This window comes from Pseudophryne corroboree, chromosome 1 (assembly GCF_028390025.1).
Source record: "Pseudophryne corroboree isolate aPseCor3 chromosome 1, aPseCor3.hap2, whole genome shotgun sequence".
Taxonomy (NCBI): Eukaryota; Metazoa; Chordata; class Amphibia; order Anura; family Myobatrachidae; genus Pseudophryne; species Pseudophryne corroboree.
Window position 1 is genome coordinate 1,043,307,136 of NC_086444.1, and position 8,502 is coordinate 1,043,315,637.

Below are 8,502 nucleotides of genomic sequence, written 5' to 3' on the forward strand. Positions count from 1 at the left end.
GATCCAGCTAACCTACTTTAGAGATGGACAAACAAACCCTTTTTTATATTTGAAAATCCGCCCAAACAAATTTTAGTATTTTCTCAATTTCTTAACAGAGATCCGCAGCAAGCACTGAAAAACAACTCTCATTTGAACCTTATACACAGCTACCTTGATTTGAAAGTAATGTCATATTTTGTATTACATACCACAGTGTAAATTGGTAAGACATAGAAGTTATTCAATTTGAAATATTCAATGAATTATCATTTTTTAATGGACACCTTTTAATTTGCAGCATACTCTAACGGCTGTTCTGTAATGCATTGGCTAGCTGCTTTTTGAATAATGTAATTTGGCAATATGTTCTGCCAGGAACATTATCACCTCATAATATCTTCTATCCCATGTTGACACTTAATTAGTTTCAAAATGAGCTGCAACTTTATTGTAAATGAAATGATGTGGTGTGCAGCATTATAAATGAGCCCATGTGAAATTAGTGTAATACTGAATGACTGCATACAGTTATTAGTGGATAATATTCATGCATAACGTCAAAGGCTACCTAAACTTCACTTTAGCCATTACCCTACTGTTCCTTACCCATTAAAAAAAAATGTTGGAGTCTATTGGAAAAAAAACAAAGATAGATAGATAGATAGATAGATAGATAGATAGATAGATAGATAGATAGATAGATAAACATATAATTTGATGGCATATAAGAACTAATGGCCCATCCAGTCTGCCCTTAATCTAATCAATAAAAATGCATTCCTAAGGAGCGCATCCATGAATATTAGCAGGTCTGCATATCATGTAATTGTACAAACACACCTTCACTGAACTTTAACCAGGGCCTAAACTGGGGCTGAGCGAGTGGTGTTGGTGTCCAGGGTTCAGCACTCTGGTGATGGCAACGTTGCTGCTCCACAGCATCTGCATTTTTCTTGCAGGGTGCCATTCCAGAGCTGCCTGGAGCACCGTGCGGTGCTTCTGGTGCTGCTAATCTCATCCACTCTACATGATTCATGTGTTTACATGCTCGGCATAGATAGATTGATTCATAGAACCACATTGACTATCTTTGATGATATCACACACTAGGGGATCACTTACATATGTAGGCTCAGCAATTCAGCACTCTTGAGTTCCATACACCTGACTTGGCTCCACTCAAGGACAACTCTAGTTTCACCCCATTAGGAGGGTCCTGCAGCGGCCTATGTCATCTACAGTACATGCAACCTGTTATTTCGAGATCTGGGCTAAATGATAACTAGAAACTGATTGATTGCTATGGGCAAACTCTCCAGTTGCCCACTGTAGAATGTTTGATACAGTATATCACCCAGGGCCGACAACAGAAATCTTGGGTCCTGGTACACCAATTCTTTGGGCCCACCCCCTCTCCAACACCACCCCAAACCCCAATACCCTCGACTCCAGCACCCACACATACCTTCCCTGTGTGTTTCAATACCTGTAACACCTAAGTACCAAATAATAATATTACAACACAGACTAGGTAGGACAAATAACTGGCAAATTCACGAGCCATTAAATATTCACTTACGCTTTGGGGAAGATTCAATTAGCCATGGATGTAGTGCAGCATCCAGTTTTAATGCCTGAGGTTATTCAATCATTTGCCAATTTCCACACATTGTAAGCCTGCAGCTAATGCTTGTATTGTTAACTCATAGCTCCTGGGTTAAGTGCCAAGAGCTATGGAATTACTCTGCGTCTGGGGCTTAATGCATGGGGTAGCTCCAGTAATTGAATAGCTTATCACAGTTTCATGGCTAATAGAATCTGCCCCTCTGCTTAACATATCCCTAGCACTGTACCACTGAATAATAAGCAGCAGACTTCTCTGCCTACTGGATAAAGAGAGAGAGGGTGAGAGAGAGAGGAAAGAGAGGGGAAGGAAAGAGTGGGGAGGGAAAGAGTGAGGAGTGAAAGAGATAGGAGGTAGAGTGAAAAGATGGGGGAGAGATGGGTGGGAAGGAGTGTGTGTAGAGAGAGAGAGAGAGAGAGAGAGAGAGAGAGAGGGTGGGATGGGGAGGAGAGTAGAGAAAGGGAGGAGAGTGGAAAGAAGAGAGACAGGGAGGAAGAGAGAGAAAGAAGGGGAGAAGAGAGGGAAGTGAGAAGAGAGAGAGAGGGAGAAGAGAGCGAGATGGGGAGAGAGAGGAGGGAGAAGAGAGAAAGAGAGGAGGATGGAGAGAGAGGGAGAGAGAGAAGGGAGAGAGAGTGAGTGAGACAAGAGAGCCCAGATTTGAAATGGCAATTGAACAAAATAAAAATACAGTTAGCACACTGCCACCAGTCAGTGCATACTTCTTGTTGTACAGTAGTCAGTGTCCGTGGAGCTGCTGTGCATGCTGAGACTGTCTCAGGTATGCGGGGCTTTCTGCACTGCAGCAGATGGTGGTGCTTGCTGTTGAGCCACAGCTTGAGCTATGTGCTTGCTCCTGCCCAACGTGCCTCTTCCTGCTCCTCTCCAGTGACTTTCACTGGACTAACTGTTGCATGTAGCATTCAGTCTGTGCTGGGATAGCAGTGCGGTTATAGTGCTATGTCTGCCCTACTGCCATGATACGGAGATAGACAGTAAGGCTGACACAGAATGCTACCGATGTACATAGGCAGCAGATGCTTGTTATTGCACCGGCTGCCATGATCTATAATCAAACTCAGGCGGTTGGTCTCGGGGTCCTTCTAGCTTGGGGCCCGGCACATGTGTACCCTTTGTACCCCCCTGTTGAGGGGCCTGATATCAACCCCTTAGCATGGTGTGAGAGAAAACCATGATTTAACCATGGCATTTTGTACAATATATATGTAACAATATACAATATATATGTAACATACTGTAAGTTAGGACTATGACAAATACTTACTGGCTCAGATGCTGCTGTTTCCTGGAAATGAGGTTTGCTAATTATTCCAGACTGTCTCCATTGCCTGCTTGGGGCTCCTAAATAGTGTCCTCCCTATAGAGGAAGAGGTGTGGCTCTACTTACTGTTTTTACCACCGGTCATGTGATTACTGTTTTCACTGGAGGTGGGCGTCCTATTTAAGCTTCATGTTGACTACAGGAAGTTGCCAGGGTATTAGGCATCACACCTCTTGTCCACAACATTACAGACCACTATTACTGTGCTTTCTTTATACAGTATATATACTAATTACCAGCCCATCAAAATCCTTGAACAACATAACAATAATGTCAGCGCTAGTGGCTGTGCATGCCCGAATAGAGTAACACTTGAATTGTTTCATCATGTGCCATCTAGTGGTGGCTGGCATGTAAAACACTTGAATTTCCTCCATTGAGGTGAGGAACAGCATTAGCCTTTTAGTGAGCTGCATATGTGATACCCCCACTCAGATCTGTGTATACCTTTTTAAATATAGGGAGGTCTGTGAAGGTGTTTTGGCAATGTACAGACATGTGTATGTATGTCTGTTGATTTGCTATAGAAAACATTCATGGTGCTTTAACTATTCTGCTGCCTCATTTCATGGACTCACAAGGTACTGCAGAGGTTAATTGTTTTATCTCAGTCTTTTCATGCAGGAACTTCCTGGTGTGCACTGATTGGCTGGGTAAGCTGGCTACACATAGACAGCACAAGGTGAGGAGTCTGGTGGAAGAGAGAAGTGTGCTGCCAGTGTGTGGAGAGCAGCAGCAAGCCAAGTATGGTACGGGTGCTGAGGAGCCCCATCCAGTGAGAAGTGAACTGTGAGAGATCCCTCAGGAGCAAGGGCAGCAGGAGAGAGAGGGTGTTTCTCCCCAGGCAGCAGGCATGCAGTGCTGACAACCTGACTGACCCCCCTTGCTCTATACAGCAGGGGTATGTGACAGTCTGAAAGACTCTCTCCAACAGTGACAGCTAAGACCAAAGAGCAACTGAGGTGTTTATCTACAGAGCTATAAGGAGGCTGCCAGTGAAAAAACCTTCCTGCTGCATATAACTTTTGGTTTTTACTTTACTGCTCTGTTACTATACCTAGCTTGCTGACTTCATATGCCATCAATTTGTCACAGTACACAAATCTAACAAAGAGCAGTGTCTTAGTTCTGTTATGATTTGCATTCTGGTTGCAGCACCACTTGTTCAGTATTTATTCAGCATACCAGTTAATTATATTATTGCTTTAGCCACAATTGTGCTAAAATTAATACTTTGTGACCTTGCTTTGTACCATCAATTTCTGAATCTGGTTATATCTGCTACTCGTCTCCTGTTCTGCTAAACCTGGACTATCTGTTATTATTTATATATTTCATAGTCTTGTTAGAGCATTATTATTTGTCACAGCTTTACCTACAGTCATTTGTTCTTTTTCCAAGGTCACTGCTCCACCAACCTTATGTTAATATCTTTTGCACTTCTAACCTCACTCCTACCTACAGTAGCTTACACATTTATTTGGAAGCTTGATAACGAGTGTGAAGTCACCAAGTGAAAAAATCTAGTACTGCATCTATTATATATGTAAAAAAACATATTACATTAATATAAAGACAAACATTTCAGAATGCATAGAGTGTTCTTTTCTTAGGGTGACACCCTGAAGAAGGAATACTTCATGTGCTCTTAAGTGTTGTTTTTTTTTGTTAGAGTAACACTGTATAGTATGGTTTGTTTTTTTCTTGAGGACATCTCTTTGTTGGATATGCTATACACTTTATATCTAAAAAGGTTTACTGTGATAGTAGAGGTTTGCAGGTCTCAGTTCTAAGGTTAAAAGCAACAACCTCCAACTCTTATATTAAAGGTTTGAATCTCTGGAACTCATTGCCTCTCATTAAACCTTTCAACTATCATCCTAACCCACTGTTCCATGCTCCTTGCTCACTTTCTTTCCACTTTGTGTCACCCCTTTCTGTCTGCCTCTCCCCTTTAGACTGTAAGCTCTTATGAGCAGAACCCTCTTCCCTCATGTGCTTTTCCTTCCCTCTCTTATACCATCATGTCCTCCCTACTCTCTACAATGCCACCAAACATTTGGTTTCTACCACCCTGCTCCTTATGTGAGTATTATGACCATTGATGCAGCAATCTTTATACTGTACACCTTATCCATGACTTATAATGTTTTCTACTATAAGTCACTTTTTATTGTTTTATTCATATTGTTTTTTTTTATGTACTTTGTAAGGCACCACAGACCCCTTGTGGCCTCATATAAAGGATAATAATAATAATAATAATAATAATAATAAGAATAAGAATAAGAATAAGAATAAGAATTGAAGTGCCACATTATCATAGTACAGTATATGATATTTCAACATACATGTAGTATAGTAGTATAGTAATTTATTCTTGGACTTGTCCTACTGTAATTTTGTAATTACAGTAATTTCACAGTCCAATGGTGTCAATATTTGTTAGCAATCAAAATATGTATTATGTAGTGATTATTACACATGCAGAAAAAGTGTAAATAAAAGAAAGAAAGTAATAGACTCAGCGTACTGCAAAGTTAAGATATTTTAAGATAGTCAAATAATTCTAACTATTTTGAAATTTAAGTGAATATGGTTGATGTATGGCCTTGAGTTTGTTCATTGTACAATAAGCCAGTTGGATCTGATGACACTGACATGGTGGCCAAATGGCAAACCTCAGTTTTGCACTCACAATTCAAAGGTCACATCTTTGATTCAGTGTTTACTGCTTTCAGGAGCAAAAAAACAAAAATAAAATTCAAATTAATTTCATTAAGAAAATAAGAAACACTGTGTGCCCCCTCACCACTTAAAATTACATATTAATTTGTGCAGTTAGGTCTGTTTACCACTATCCTTAGCTATTAGGCTTTAATTTGTGGTTTATTCTCAAGATCACTTTCTTAAATCTCAGATAGTCTTGTGGTTTCCAGCTCCATGGAGGCAAACCTCCTATTTTGCCCACTGATTTATGGTCTGGTGTCTGAGTCTATCGCTTACCATCGTACAGTAGCACAAGCAAAAGGTAACAAAATGGCAGTGAAAAAAGTACAAAATGCTGCAGAGAATAAGAAACCCAAAGCCCAATACACCATACTCCTGATACTAATTTCCCACTTCAACAAAATATAATGGAAAATATACTAGAAAATATAATAAAAATACATTTGTGTCTGTGCAGACATATTTAATTATGTATATACTGTATCATTAGATTATTTTCAAGGTTCTAAGGTATAAAATAGAAAAGTCTTAGCATCCTAAGCACAATGAGACCAGTACAGGCACTGCTACATAATACCTTTTATTTATATGCTATTAATTAATATTACACAGAGCCATAATGCTAAGGCAGCAATTAGTATTCTACCTTATACAGCACCACTTGTCTACTTTCAATGTTGAATAAAATGTCTGTTCAATGATATAATACTGAATTAATATAAAAATAGTGGCTAAAAATATATGTATTTTGAATACACTTTTTTAGATCATAAGTTTGGATACTAAATTAAAAAATATAAATATTTTAACATAGAAGCATAGAAATTATGTATTTGTAATGGTTCTGGATAGGCATTATCAGATCTGAAAATTAGTGTAGAGAAGAAACATTTTCCATTTCCTTTAAATTTATTGGAATTAACATTCAACTTTCCCAAAGCAGTAAACACAGAGCTAATTAAAATTGGCATGTTACTTTTAATAATATTAAAGTGTTTAAATAAGCTTCTGCTTGAAGAGGCCAGTTCTATTAAAAGCTGGAAGAGGCAGTTCATGTCTGGCAAAAGAGGGAGGTACATAAATTACTATATTAATGGCCAGGCTAAATGGAATGTGTAGCTTATGTACTGTAGGCCATCAAATTCTTTGTTTTTATGACTCAAAATCAATGTGTCTCTGAAAATAATTCAAACACCCCCTTCAATACTTATTCAGTTACTTGCAGGGTCTGAGGTTACGTAATTTAGATAAGCCACACATACCATGCTGTATAAGTCTTTTTTGTGTAGGAATATCTCATTTTTATATAATCCACATTACGGGTCTTAGCTGCAAGTTGAGTGGAACAATCTGTTCCTTAAGTATAGAACAAAGAAAAGTAACCGCTACCTGTCAGATATCAAATAATTCTTATTAAAACACATATATAACATTAATATCCATAAACAATTCTAATTATATTAATTATAGCATTGAATTTTAACAACAGCAATTTAAATAAACCAGCTTAGTGGATTCCTTAAAACTCCATACTGTGGGGTCTATTTACTAAGCCTTGGATGGAGATAAAGTCGCTGGAGATAAAATATCAGCCAATCAGCTCCTAACTGCTGTGCCACAGGCTGTGTTTGAAAAATGACAGTTTGGAGCTGATTGGCTGGTACTTCATCTCCATCCAAGGCTTAGTAAATAGTAGAGATGAGCGGATTCGGTTTTACTCGGTTTTACTCGGTTCTCAAAACGGCATCTTATTGGCTCACGGATGTCACGTGTTTTGGATAGCCAATAAGATGCCGTTTTGAGAACCGAGTAAAACCGAGTAAAACCGAATCCGCTCATCTCTAGTAAATAGACCCCTAAATAACAGTTCATACTTCTGAGGAAGCTGTTGAGTCCAAGGTTGGGACTAAAGACATCTTCCATTTACAGTAGACTGCAGTATACAAAAGCAACCAGCAGCCTGGAGGTAAGAGACTGCTGATCTGCACCTCTTATATTAGAGACTCCCATAACCCACCCTTGCTTAGAAATAACTACAGTATAAGTGGAATTTGGATACAATCTGCTAATGTGGATTAGAGATATTAACAAATACTAGTAGTGAAATAAACTAAGCTCTAATAAGATGATATTGCTGATATGTATTTATGGTGAGAACTAATTTAACCCTTGCTACTTACATTGTGGCTGCTTGGAGGAAATTGGAGCTTATAAACATTGCTTTTAAAAACTACACAGCTGTTCCATATATTAACCATTCAAAAGGAACTATTTTATGATGGAGTTTAACCACGAGATGGTTTATTTAAATTACTGTTGTTAAAATTCAGTGCTATATTTAATAGTGTATGGGTAGTTATGTTATATATGTGTTATAATTTTACTGGCCATGTGAATAATTTGTATATATTCTATAGATTATATTTTATAATAATTAAGACTTATTTGATATCTGACAGATAGTGCTTCCTTTTTTTTTGTTCCACGGCATATTTAATGTTTAATTGAAAGGAACAGTAACCTTTCATATTGGAAGCAGCAATCAGCCACATTACAAACCTGAGGTCTTTTGCACCACATTTTTCTTGGATTTTACAGTCTCTTCCTGCTGGTAAAGTGCCTGAAGCTACTCAATTACAGATTCACAACCAACCCGAGAGCAATCATGAGGCACTGGTTACAGTACCGCTCATTTCTGCTTCCTCCTGAAAAAGTGCTCAGTGCTCTATGAGCCCATAGTATTTCAGGACCCACAACATTTTGGTAAGAGAGAGCAGGGCAAGTAGAAAAACCTGGCAGTGTTAACGTTATTGGGGGATATTCAATA